Genomic DNA, 15,093 nt, shown 5'->3' on the forward strand with positions numbered 1-15,093 from the left:
TACTTGCAGTGTGTATATTGTACATGTTACATATTGTTATGAAAGTGTCTATTACTACATTATATATACTTGCAGTTTGTATATTGTACATGTTACATATTGTTATGAAAGTGTCTGTTACTACATGATATATATACTTGCAATGTGTATATTGTACATGTTACATATTGTTATGAAAGTGTCTATTACTACATTATATATACTTGCAGTTTGTATATTGTACATATTACATATTGTTATGAAAGTGTCTATTACTACATTATATATATACTTGCAGTGTGTATATTGTACATATTACATATTGATATGAAAGTGTCTGTTACTACATTATATATACTTGCAGTGTGTATATTGTACATGTTACATATTGTTATGAAAGTGTCTGTTACTACATTATATATATATACTTGCAGTGTGTATATTGTACATATTACATGTTGTTATGAAAGTGTCTGTTACTACATTATATATATATACTTGCAGTGTGTATATTGTACATGTTACATATTGTTATGAAGGTGTCTATTACTACATTATATATACTTGCAGTGTGTATATTGTACATGTTACATATTGTTATGAAAGTGTCTATTACTACATTATATATACTTGCAGTTTGTATATTGTACATATTACATATTGTTATGAAAGTGTCTGTTACTACATGATATATATACTTGCAGTGTGTATATTGTACATGTTACATATTGTTATGAAAGTGTCTATTACTACATTATATATACTTGCAGTTTGTATATTGTACATATTACATATTGTTATGAAAGTGTCTATTACTACATTATATATATACTTGCAGTGTGTATATTGTACATATTACATGTTGTTATGAAAGTGTCTGTTACTACATTTTATATATATATATGCTTTCAGTGTGTATAATGTACTTATTACATATTGTTATGAAAGTGTCTGGTACTATATATACCTGCAGTGTGTATATTGTACATATTACATGTTGTTATGAAAGTGTCTGTTACTACATTATATATATATACTTGCAGTGTGTACATTGTACATATTACATATTGATATGAAAGTGTCTCTTACTACATTATATATATACAGTAATTGCAGTGTGTATATTGTACATATTACATATTGTTATGAAAGTGTCTGTTACTACATTATATATATATATATATATATATATATATATATATATACTTGCAGTGTGTATATTGTACATATTACATATTGTTATGAAGGTGTCTGTTACTACATGATATATTTTTCTTGCAGTGTGTATATTGTACATATCACATATTGATATGAAAGTGTCTATTACTACATGATATATATATATATTTGCAGTGTGTATATTGTACATATTACATATTAATATGAAAGTGTCTATTACTACATTATATATATATATATACTTGCAGTGTGTATATTGTACAAATTACATATTAATATGAGAGTGTCTATTACTACATTATATATATATATATACATATATATATATATATATATATACTTGCAGTGTGTATATTGTACAAATTACATATTAATATGAAAGTGTCTATTACTACATGATATATATATATTTGGAGTGTGTATATTGTACATATTACATATTAATATGAAAGTGTCTATTACTACATAATATATATATATATATATATATATATATATATATTTGCAGTGTGTATATTGTACATATTACATATTAATATGAAAGTGTCTATTACTACATTTATACTTGCAGTGTGTATATTGTACAAATTACATATTAATATGAAAGTGTCTATTACTACATTTATATTTGTAGTGTGTATACAAACTTCATTCTTTCAAGGTCAAACGTCCTCACAGCCGCGACTGGCGAACAAAGTCCGTTGGGCAGATTACGACCTTTTAGTGACTTTTACTACTTTTGCCAACCGGGGCAATAAGTAACTCACGTCTGTACGCCGATGACGTCATGCCCGCCTAACAGGAGACAGCGCCCAGAGGCGAGAAAAGACAAGACCGTGGACAAAAAAACGGAGGATCCAGCACCAGATCCCGGGGCAGGATACCGCGGCCAGGTCGGCTGCAAAGGGGAAGAAGGGTCGTGACGGAGGAATTAAAGAAGCCATGCCTTGAAATGCAAATGAGCTGGCTGCTAATCAAAGCAGTAAGATTAGCCTCCCAAATGGAGATGAAGAAAGGCTCCATTATGTCGGCCGGGTGTCATCTTTAATAACACTCAGCCCGCCTGCTAATTCAGCAGTGATGCAAGCACAGAGTCCCCAAGTGTCAGCGAGGCCGGATCAAACACTTTCATGCAGCCAGAGCCAGGGTGGAAACAGGATCCACTTCTATTACATCCAGAGCAGGATCCACTTCTATTACATCCAGAGCCAGGGTGGAAACAGGATCCACTTCTATTACATCCAGAGCAGGATCCACTTCTATTACATCCAGAGCCAGGGTGGAAACAGGATCCACTTCTATTACATCCAGAGCAGGATCCACTTCTATTACATCCAGAGCCAGGGTGGCAGTAGGATCCACTTCTATTACATCCAGAGCAGGATCCACTTCTATTACATCCAGAGCCAGGGTGGAAACAGGATCCACTTCTATTACATCCAGAGCAGGATCCACTTCTATTACATCCAGAGCCAGGGTGGAAACAGGATCCACTTCTATTACATCCAGAGCAGGATCCACCTCTATTACATCCAGAGCAGGATCCACTTCTATTACATCCAGAGCCAGGGTGGCAGCAGGATCCACTTCTATTACATCCAGAGCCAGGGTGGAAACAGGATCCACTTCTATTACATCCAGAGCCAGGGTGGCAGCAGGATCCACTTCTATTACATCCAGAGCCAGGGTGGAAACAGGATCCACTTCTATTACATCCAGAGCAGGATCCACTTCTATTACATCCAGAGCCAGGGTGGCAGCAGGATCCACTTCTATTACATCCAGAGCCAGGGTGGAAACAGGATCCACTTCTATTACATCCAGAACAGGATCCACTTCTATTACATCCAGAGCCAGGGTGGAAACAGGATCCACTTCTATTACATCCAGAGCAGGATCCACTTCTATTACATCCAGAGCCAGGGTGGAAACAGGATCCACTTCTATTACATCCAGAGCAGGATCCACCTCTATTACATCCAGAGCAGGATCCACTTCTATTACATCCAGAGCAGGATCCACTTCTATTACATCCAGAGCCAGGGTGGAAACAGGATCCACTTCTATCACATCCAGAGCAGGATCCACCTCTATTACATCCAGAGCCAGGGTGGAAACAGGATCCACTTCTATTACATCCAGAGCAGGATCCACATCTATTACATCCAGAGCCAGGGTGGAAACAGGATCCACTTCTATTACATCCAGAGCAGGATCCACCTCTATTACATCCAGAGCCAGGGTGGAAACAGGATCCACTTCTATTATATCCAGAGCAGGATCCACATCTATTACATCCAGAGCCAGGGTGGAAACAGGATCCACCTCTATTACATCCAGAGCAGGATCCACTTCTATTACATCCAGAGCCAGGGTGGAAACAGGATCCACTTCTATTACATCCAGAGCCAGGGTGGAAACAGGATCCACCTCTATTACATCCAGAGCAGGATCCACTTCTATTACATCCAGAGCAGGATCCACTTCTATTACATCCAGAGCCAGGGTGGAAACAGGATCCACCTCTATCACATCCAGAGCAGGATCCACCTCTATTACATCCAGAGCCAGGGTGGAAACAGGATCCACCTCTATTACATCCAGAGCAGGATCCACTTCTATTACATCCAGAGCAGGATCCACTTCTATTACATCCAGAGCCAGGGTGGAAACAGGATCCACCTCTATTACATCCAGAGCAGGATCCACCTCTATTACATCCAGAGCAGGATCCACTTCTATCACATCCAGAGCAGGATCCACCTCTATTACATCCAGATCCAGGGTGGCAGCAGGATCCAGTTCTATATTCCTTCTCCTTCGCAATCCTCGTCATTGTTTAGTTCCTAACAACACAGTCCTGGTCCAAAGTGTACGTACACTTGTGAAGCCCTTGGAGATACTTGTGACTTAGATTGGTCAGGTCTAGTCTTAGACTTAGATGGGTCACATCCAGTCTTAGATGATCTGGGGATGTGGTTGTGGTTTGAGAAGCCCTTTGAAGTACTTGTGACTTAGATTGGTCACGTCTAGTTTTAGACTTCGATTGGTCAGGTCTAGTCTTAGACTTCGATTGGTCAGTTCTAGTCTTAGGCTTAGATTGGTCAGGTCTAGTCTTAGACAGGTCACATCTAGTCTTAGACTTCGATTGATCACATCTAGTCTTAGATTGGTCACATCTAGACTTAGACTTAGATTGGTCAGACCTAGTCTCAGATGATCTGGTGATGTGGTTGTGGTTTGTGAAGCCCTCAGAGATACTTGTGATTTAGATCCGTCAGGTCTAGTCTTAGACCTAGATTGGTCAGATCTATTCTTAGACTTAAATTTTACGGATCTAGTCTTAGACTTAGATTGGTTGGATCTATTATTAGACTTAGATGTGTCAGATCTAGTCCTAGACTTATATTGGTCACATCTAGTCTTGGACTTAGATGGGTCACACCTAGTCTTAGATGATCTGGTGATGTGGTCGTGGTTTGTGAAGCCCTTTGAGGTACTTATGACTGAGATTGGTCAGGTCTAGTCTTAGACGTGGATTGGTCAGGTGTAGTTTTAGACTTAATGACTTAGATTGGTCAGGTCTAGTCTTAGACTGAGATTGGTCAGGTGTAGTTTTAGACTTAGATTGGTCAGTTCTATTCTTAGACTTAGATTGGTCAGTTCTATTCTTACACTTAGATTGGTCAGTTCTATTCTTAGACTTAGATTGGTCAGTTCTATTCTTAGACTTAGATTGGTCACATCTAGTCTTAGACTTAGATGGGTCACATCTACTCTTGGATGATCTGGTGATGTGGTCGTGGTTTGTGAAGCCCTTTGAGATACTTGTGACCTAGATTGTTCAGGTCTAGCCTTAGACTTAGATTGGTCAGGTCTATTCTTGGACTTAGATTAGTCAGATCTATTCTTAGACTTAGATTGGTCACATCTAGTCTTAGATGATCTGGTGATGTGGTCGTGGTTTGTGAAGCCCTTTGAGGTACTTTTGACCTAGATTTTTCAGGTCTAGTCTTAGACTTAGATTGGTCAGGTCTATTCTTGGACTTAGATTAGTCAGATCTATTCTTAGACTTAGATTGGTCACATCTAGTCTTAGATTGGTCAGCTTTAGTCTTAGACTTCTAGTGGTCACATCTAGTCTTAGACTTCGATTTGGTCACATCTAGTCTTAAATTGGTCACATCTAGTCTTAGACTTAGATTGGTCAGGTCTATTCTTGGACTTAGATTAGTCAGATCTATTCTTAGACTTAGATTGGTCACATCTAGTCTTGGATTGGTCAGCTCTAGTCTTAGACTTCTATTGGTCACATCTAGTTTTAGACTTCGATTGGTCACATCTAGTCTTAAATTGGTCACATCTAGTCTTAGACTTAGATTGGTCACATCTAGTCTTAGACTTAGATTGGTCACATCTAGTCTTAGACTTAGATTGGTCAGGTCTATTCTTGGACTTAGATTAGTCAGATCAATTCTTAGACTTAGATTGGTCACATCTAGTCTTAGATTGGTCAGCTTTAGTCTTGGACTTCTATTGGTCACATCTAGTCTTAGACTTCGATTTGGTCACATCTAGTCTTAAATTGGTCACATCTAGTCTTAGGCTTAGGTGGGTCACACATAGTCTTGGATGATCTGGTGATGTGGTCGTGGTTTGTAAAGCCCTTTGAGGTACTTGTGACCTAGACTGTTCAGGTCTAGTCTTAGTCGTAGATTGGTTGGGTCTATTCATAGACTTCTATTAGTCAGATCTATTCTTAGACTTAGATTGGTCACATCTAGTCTTAGATTGGTCAGCTCTAGTTTTAAACTTCGATTGGTCACATCTAGTCTTAGACTTAGATTGGTCACATCTAGTCTTAGACTTAGGTTGGTCACATCTAGTCTTGGACTTAGATTGGTCACATCTAGTCTTAGATGATCTGGTGATGTGGTCGTGGTTTGTGAAGCCCTTTGAGGTACTTGTGACCTAGATTGTTCAGGTCTAGTCTTAGACTTAGATTGGTCAGGTCTATTCTTAGACTTAGATTGGTCACATCTAGTCTTAGATTGGTCAGCTCTAGTCTTAGACTTCAATTGGTCACATCTCTAGTCCAAGACATCGATTTGGTCACATCTAGTCTTAAATTGGTCACATCTAGTCTTAGGCTTAGGTGGGTCACACATAGTCTTGGATGATCTGGTGATGTGGTCGTGGTTTGTAAAGCCCTTTGAGGTACTTGTGACCTAGACTGTTCAGGTCTAGTCTTAGTCGTAGATTGGTCGGGTCTATTCATAGACTTCTATTAGTCAGATCTATTCTTAGACTTAGATTGGTCACATCTAGTCTTAGATTGGTCAGCTCTAGTTTTAAACTTCGATTGGTCACATCTAGTCTTAGACTTAGATTGGTCACATCTAGTCTTAGACTTAGGTTGGTCACATCTAGTCTTGGACTTAGATTGGTCACATCTAGTCTTAGATGATCTGGTGATGTGGTCGTGGTTTGTGAAGCCCTTTGAGGTACTTGTGACCTAGATTGTTCAGGTCTAGTCTTAGACTTAGATTGGTCAGGTCTATTCTTAGACTTAGATTGGTCACATCTAGTCTTAGATTGGTCAGCTCTAGTCTTAGACTTCAATTGGTCACATCTCTAGTCCAAGACATCGATTTGGTCACATCTAGTCTTAAATTGGTCACATCTAGTCTTAGGCTTAGGTGGGTCACACATAGTCTTGGATGATCTGGTGATGTGGTCGTGGTTTGTAAAGCCCTTTGAGGTACTTGTGACCTAGACTGTTCAGGTCTAGTCTTAGACGTAGATTGGTCGGGTCTATTCATAGACTTCTATTAGTCAGATCTATTCTTAGACTTAGATTGGTCACATCTAGTCTTAGATTGGTCAGCTCTAGTTTTACACTTCGATTGGTCACATCTAGTCTTAGACTTAGATTGGTCACATCTAGTCTTAGACTTAGGTTGGTCACATCTAGTCTTGGACTTAGATTGGTCACATCTAGTTTAAGACTTAGATTGGTCACATCTAGTCTTGGACTTAGATTGGTCACATCTAGTCTTAGATGATCTGGTGATGTGGTCGTGGTTTGTGAAGCCCTTTGAGGTACTTGTGATCTAGATTGTTCAGGTCTAGTCTTAGACTTAGATTGGTCAGGTCTATTCTTAGACTTAGATTGGTCACATCTAGTCTTAGATTGGTCAGCTCTAGTCTTAGACTTCAATTGGTCACATCTCTAGTCCAAGACATCGATTGGTCACATCTAGTCTAAGACTTCGATTGGTCACATCTAGTCTTAGACTTAGATTGGTCAGACCTAGTCTTAGACTTAGTTTGGTCACATCTAGTCTTAGATTGGTCATACCTAGTCTTGGATGATCTGGTGATGTTGTCGTGGTTTGTGAAGCCTTTTGAGGTACTTGTGACTTAGATTGGTCAGATCTAGTCTTAGACTTAGATTTTTTTGTAGAGTTCTTCCTTGCCCAGATTTGGGTCCAGATCTGGTGATGTGGTCGTGGTTTGTGAAAGCCTTTGAGGTACTCGTGCTTTAGGGCGATATATTTTAAAAAAAATCTGAATGATTGATTGATGGAAGATTGTCAGAAGTGGAATATCGCTAGCTTTCCCAGAAAGTGGGCAGAATACCTCCTGAATTAAGCCGTAATCCCAAAGCTAACAATAGAGGTCTATCACATCTGATTGGACCGTGACTGTAAGAAATACCGCACATACAGCAGCACCTTTCACAATAAGAGCTGACAGTACATCCATTTAAGACCCGGACAGAAATAGGCCACGGAAGCTGCCAAGAGTGAGCGTTTCTGTTATTGTTCTCGCTCCTGTTTCTCAATCCATCCTGACAGCCCTCCCAGGTCCTTTGAGGCAGGCAGCCTCCCGCGCCTCATCCGGGGAGCCAAATTATGCCAACATTAATATTGCATATTACACAAGACTCCCGGAGACGCCACATGTGTACTCAGCCTCTTTGTCTTCGTGTCAAATGAAATATGCTCGCCGATCATCCGAGGTTGAGCACGAGCCAGAGCGAGGGAAGGGGAGGGCTGGCGGGAGACAAGTGGGCACCTCGGGGGGGGGGAACATGGGTGAGGAGGAGGAGAAGGAAATAAAAGTGAGGTGAGAGGGAGCAGAGAGAAATGGGGATTGGAACAATAATGAAAACATCACATTATGCTGCTCAGATACTTCAAAGTCTTTCATCACAGACTAGCCCAACTCCAGTAAACCACCGTTGAAGGTTCCCCTCCTTGGATAGTTTTTTTACACGGGTAAGTGCGCCGTGAATTTCTTGAATCTCCAGCTCTGTATGGACTCATCGATCCTTTAGAAACTGAGTTGGGAGAGGAAGTCAGAAAGAACGCGCCACAGCCAGCTTTATAACAACCGGAGCTAACCACCGGAACTATGGAGGCGAGTCATCCAGACATGCTAGTCTTGTTGTGGTATTGCAGAGGAGGTGACAACAAACGGACACCAGAGGGTGCTATGTTCAATAAGTTATTATATATATATATATGGTAAATATATATATAATAAGAATAATAAACAATACTAACAAATAAACCAAGGAAATGAAGTGTGACAACAACTCAAGAGTGTATGGTGTAAGACTAAGTGTGTAAATTAACTGAAGTGTGTGTTACCAAGTGTTGTTTGTAGAGAGCGAAGGAAGAAGGCAGTCTGAGGGGCAGGCAGATGAACATCCAGGGCAGGAGAGGAGAGGCTAGATCCGTGTTCAGGCGAGGGTCGGGAATCGAGGAAGGCAGTCCGTAAACAGAAGACGATCCCGACGGATGTCAGAATCACGGAGGGAAACACAACAACGGTGAGCGAACATCGGGCTTACGGTACACAGAGAGGTAACTAAGTTCACGCGCCGATCCTTGGATCCACTGGACCTTTATCCAGCCCGCCCTCATCAATTCCAGGTGAGGAGATTGGCGATTGGGTGCAGGCTTGTCGCTGCGTGGGTGTACTGCGCTCAGTGTGAGCGGGGGGGTAAGTGCGCCGTGAATTTCTTGAATCTCCAGTTCTGTATGGACTCATCGATCCTTTAGAAACTGAGTTGGGAGAGGAAGTCAGAAAGAACGCGCCACAGCCAGCTTTATAACAACCGGAGCTAACCACCGGAACTATGGAGGCGAGTCATCCAGACATGCTCGTCTTGTTGTGGTATCGCAGAGGAGGTGACGGAAAACGGACACCAGAGGGTGCTATGTTCAATAAGTTATTATATATATATGGTAAATATATATATAATAAGAATAATAAACAATACTAACAAATAAACCAAGGAAATGAAGAGTGACAACAACTCAAGAGTGTATGGTGTAAGACTAAGTGTGTCAATTAACTGAAGTGTGTGTTACCAAGTGTTGTTTGTAGAGGCAGTCCGAGGGGCAGGCAGATGAACATCCAGGGCAGGAGAGGAGAGGCTAGATCCGTGTTCAGGCGAGGGTCGGGAATCGAGGAAGGCAGTCCAAAAACACAGGGGCGGGAACAGAAGACGATCTCGACGGATGTCAGAATCACGGAGGGAAACACAACAACGGTGAGCGAACATCGGGCTTACGGTACACAGAGAGGTAACTAAGTTTAGCTCGGTTGGTAGAGTGGCCGTGTCAGCAACTTGAGGGTTGCAGGTTCGAGTCCCGCTTCTGCCAACCTAGTCACTGCCGTTGTGCCCTTGGGCAAGACACTTTACCCACCTGCTCCCAGTGCCACCCACACTGGTTTAAATGTAACTTAGATATTGGGTTTCACTATGTAAAGCGCTTTGAGTCAATATAAATATAATTCAATTCACTTCACTTCCCGCACCGATCCTTGGGTCCACTGGACCTTTATCCAGCCCGCCCTCATCAATTCCAGGTGAGGAGATTGGCGATTGGGTGCAGGCTTGTCGCTGCCTGGGTGTACTGCGCTCAGCGTGAGCGGGGGCGTGTCCAAGCGAGCAGCCAGAGGAGGAACTGTGACAATCAGATGCAGGCGGAAAGCGGGTTCGAATCCGCTTGTAGAAATCACACATGAATACGTTAAGAGAAAGTCATTGCTGCTATCTGGGATACAGCAGGCAAGAGAGTCCGCAGCTGCAGGAGGAACGACGCAAGCTCTCCGCTCATGTCTACGGTAAGAGCCGACTTATTACCACCATTTTCTCTCCAAAACCTGTACATGTGGTAGAGAACCATGTTCGCTTGACCGCTCTGTTCCATAGTAAAGCTTCACTGTCCGGCTTATTAGTGATTCCCAAAGCCCAAAAAAAGTCTGCGGGCTATAGAGCGTTTTCATTTCGGGCTCCAGTACTCTGGAATGCCCTCCCGGTAACAGTCCGAGATGCTACCTCAGTAGAAGCATTGAAGTCTCACCTTGAAACTCATTTTGTATACTCTAACCTTTAAATAGACTCCCTTTTTAGACCAGTTGATCTGCCATTTCTTTTCTTTTTCTTCTATGTCCCACTCTCCCTTGTGGAGGGGGTCCGGTCCGATCCGGTGGCCATGTACTGCTTGCCTGTGTATCGGCTGGGGACATCTCTGCGCTGCTGATCCGCCTCCGCTTGGGATGGTTTCCTGCTGGCTCCGCTGTGAACGGGACTCTCGCTGCTGCGTCGGATCCGCTTTGGACTGGACTCTCACGACTGTGTTGGATCCATTATGGATTGAGCTTTCACAGTATCATGTTAGACCCGCTCGACATCCATTGCTTTCGTCCTCTCCAAGGTTCTCATAGTCATCATTGTCACCGACGTCCCACTGGGTGTGAGTTTTCCTTGCCCTTATGTGGGCTCTACCGAGGATGTCGTTGTGGTTTGTGCAGCCCTTTGAGACACTAGTAATTTAGGGCTATATAAGTACACATTGATTGATTGATTGATCTTTCGGGAATGTAAATAAGGAAACACCGGTTTGTGTTGCTAAAGGCGGCCGCAATACACCGCTTCCCACCTACGTCTTTCTTCTTTGACGTCTCCATTATTAATTAAACAAATTGCAAAAGATTCAGCAAAACAGATGTCCACAAAACAGTGGAATTATGCGATGAAAACAGACGACGTTTTTAGCAGGATGATTTGCGCAAAAATTAAAAATTGCAATTTAGTAAACTAAAGCGGCCGTATTGGCATGTGTTGCAATGTTAATAGTTCATCATTGATATATCAATTAATCAATCAATGTTTATTTATATAGCCCCAAATCACAAATGTCTCAAAGGACTGCACAAACCATTACGACTACAACATCCTCGGAAGAACCCACAAAAGGGCAAGGAAAACTCACACCCAGTGGGCAGGGAGAATTCACATCCAGTGGGACGCCAGTGACAATGCTGACTATGAGAAACCTTGGAGAGGATCTCAGATGTGGGCAACCCCCCCCCCCCCCCCCCCCTCTAGGGGACCGAAAGCAATGGATGTCAAGCGGGTCCAACATGAAACTGTGAAAGTTCAATCCATAGTGGCTCCAACACAGTCGCGAGAGTTCAGTTCAAGCGGATCCAAGACAGCAGCGAGAGTCCCGTCCACAGGAAACCATCTCAAGCGGAGGCGGATCAGCAGCGTAGAGATGTCCCCAACCGATACACAGGCGAGCGGTCCATCCTGGGTCCCGACGAGCGGTCCACCCTGGGTCTCGACTCTGGACAGCCAGTACTTCATCCATGGTCATCGGACCGGACCCCCTCCACAAGGGAGGGGGGGGACAGAGGAGAAAGAAAAGAAGCGGCAGATCAACTGGTCTAAAAAGGAGGTCTACTTAAAGGCTAGAGTATACAGATGAGTTTTAAGGTGAGACTTAAATGCTTCTACTGAGGTAGCATCTCGAACTGTTACCGGGAGGGCATTCCAGAGTACTGGAGCCCGAACGGAAAACGCTCTATAGCCCGCAGACTTTTTTTGGGGCTCTAGGAATCACTACTAAGCCGGACAGTGAAGCTTTACTATGGAACAGAGCGGTCAAGCGAACATGATTCTCTACCACATGGACAGGTTTTGGTGAGAAAATGGTGGTAATAAGTCGGCTCTTACCGTAGACATGAGCGGAGAGCTTGCGTCGTTCCTCCTGCAGCTGCGGACTCTCTTCCCACCTACGTCTTTCTTCTTTGACGAATCCATTATTAATCAAACAAATTGCAAAAGATTCAGCCACACAGACGTCCACAAAACAGTGGAATTATGCGATGAAAACAAACGCCGTTTTTAGCAGGATAATTCGTGCAAAATTAAAAATTGCAATTTAGTAAACTAAAGCGGCCGCATTGGCATGTGTTGCAATGTTAATAGTTCATCATTGATATATCAATCAATCAATCAATCAATGTTTATTTATATAGCCCCAAATCACAAATGTCTCAAAGGGCTGCACAAATCATTACGACTACAACATCCTCGGAAGAACCCACAAAAGGGCAAGGAAAACTCACACCCAGTGGGCAGGGAGAATTCACATCCAGTGGGACGTCAGTGACAATGCTGACTATGAGAAACCTTGGAGAGGACCTCAGAAGTGGGCAACCCCCCCCCTCTAGGGGAGCGAAAGCAATGGATGTCGAGCGGGTCTAACATGATACTGTGAAAGTTCAATCCATAGTGGCTCCAACACAGCCGCGAGAGTTCAGTTCAAGCGGATCCAAGACAGCAGCGAGAGTCCCGTCCACAGGAAACCATCTCAAGCGGAGGCGGATCAGCAGCGTAGAGATGTCCCCAACCGATACACAGGCGAGCGGTCCATCCTGGGTCCCGACCAGCGGTCCATCCTGGGTCTCGACTCTGGACAGCCAGTACTTCATCCATGGTCATCGGACCGGACCCCCTCCACAAGGGAGGGGGGGACATAGGAGAAAGAAAGAAGCGGCAGATCAACTGGTCTAAAAAGGAGGTCTACTTAAAGGCTAGAGTATACAGATGAGTTTTAAGGTGAGACTTAAATGCTTCTACTGAGGTAGCATCTCGAACTGTTACCGGGAGGGCATTCCAGAGTACTGGAGCCCGAACGGAAAACGCTCTATAGCCCGCAGACTTTTTTTGGGCTCTAGGAGTCACTAATAAGCCGGACAGTGAAGCTTTACTGTGGAACAGAGCGGTCAAGCGAACATGATTCTCTACCACATGTACAGGTTTTGGTGAGAAAATGGTGGTAATAAGTCGGCTCTTACCGTAGACATGAGCGGAGAGCTTGCGTCGTTCCTCCTGCAGCTGCGGACTCTCTTCCCACCTACGTCTTTCTTCTTTGACGTCTCCATTATTGATTAAACAAATTGCAAAAGATTCAGAAACACGGACGTCCACAAAACAGTGGAATTATGCGATGAAAACAGACGACGTTTTTAGCAGGATAATTCGCGCAAAATTAAAAATTGCAACTTAGTAAACTAAAGCGGCCGTATTGGCATGTGTTGCAACGTTAATATTTCATCATTGATATATAAACTATCAGACTAGTAGTGGCTTTCAGTAGGACTTTAAAGTACCAATGACTGTCACACATTAAGTTCTTTACAAGTGTACGTACACTTTTGACCAGGACTGTATATAATTTGAAAAAGCCTAAAGTTAACAGAATCGGCTTGACACCAAAAAAACAACCTAAAAAGCCCCACCTCGGAGGATGTGGATTAACAAGCACTTAAACCTTGGTGAGTGTTAATGGCGCACACACTTGAAAGGGTGCAACTAGCTGGTCGGCCGGCTGATTAACACGAGCGAGCTTGTCTCCCCTGCTTGGCCCTCATTGTGACAAACAACACAGTGGCTCACCTTCAAGCACCCTTGTCCGCCAAACCTCTCTCACTACCAGCAATTACGTCTGCACATGTGTGTGTGTGTGTGTGTGTGTGTGTGTGTGTGTCAGGAAGTGTGTGTCCATGACCCTCACCGGCTCCCGCGTTAGAGCAGCGGCAGCTTCCCCGGCCACTTCAATGTCATTTCACTCCAACCTGATTATTAATTATAGTCCGGTGTGTTGCTGACCAGACACCGTTGCTACGGAGACAACGGCGCTCATTAGCGCCACCCGGAGAATAAAGAGCGCCGAAACAGCCGAGTTCTGGACTGTCTTTCACTCGTTGTAACCATCAGTTCTTGCAATACGGTATTTTCCGGACTATGGAGCGCACCGGTGTATAAGCCGCACCCACTAAATTTTGGAGGATTTTTTTTCTCCATATATAAGCCGCAGGTGTGTACGTTGCAAAAGTTTTGAAGTGTTAATTTACATACCTAATTGTTTCTAAACAACAGTAGCGGGTCTTATTTGTGACGACAAGGACAGGGACTACAGGGAGGAGGTGAAACATCTGGTGGACTGGTGCAGAACCAACAACCCGGGGTGCAAATAACTGACAATATGACCCGGTCCCTACTGTCCCTCTGTCTGGACTGGAGCAGAATCAACAAACCCGATCCTGAACACGTCGACAAGACCAAGGAGATGATGGTTGACGTCAGGAGGCGCCAGTCCAGCCACTCTCCCCTCTTCACTGACAGCACAGCAGTGGAGATGGTAAGCAGCACCGAGTTCCTGGGGGGTGCAGATAACTGACAATATGACCCGGCCCCTACACACCGGAGCTGCATCTCTGTCTGGACTGGAGCAGAACCAACAACCTCGAAGGCACAGCAGTGGAGACGGTAAGCAGCACCGAGTTCCTGACAATATGACCCGGTCCCTACACTGCATCTCTGTCCGGTCTGGAGCCTGCAGTGCCTCAGACTGGAAGTCTCTGCAGAGAGTGGTGAGGACGGCCGGAAAAGATCATCAGGACTCCTCTTTCTCCTATCCGGTGAAATTCCAAAAATCCGCTGCCTGACCGGGGCTCAGAAAATCTGCGGAGGACTGTTCTCACTGCTGGACTCTAGAAAGAGGTTCTGCAGCCTCCGTAGCAGAACCTCCAGGTTCTGTAACAGCTTCTTCCCTTAGGCCG

Source organism: Nerophis ophidion, linkage group LG28 (genome assembly GCF_033978795.1).
Source record: "Nerophis ophidion isolate RoL-2023_Sa linkage group LG28, RoL_Noph_v1.0, whole genome shotgun sequence".
In the NCBI taxonomy this organism is placed as follows: Eukaryota; Metazoa; Chordata; class Actinopteri; order Syngnathiformes; family Syngnathidae; genus Nerophis; species Nerophis ophidion.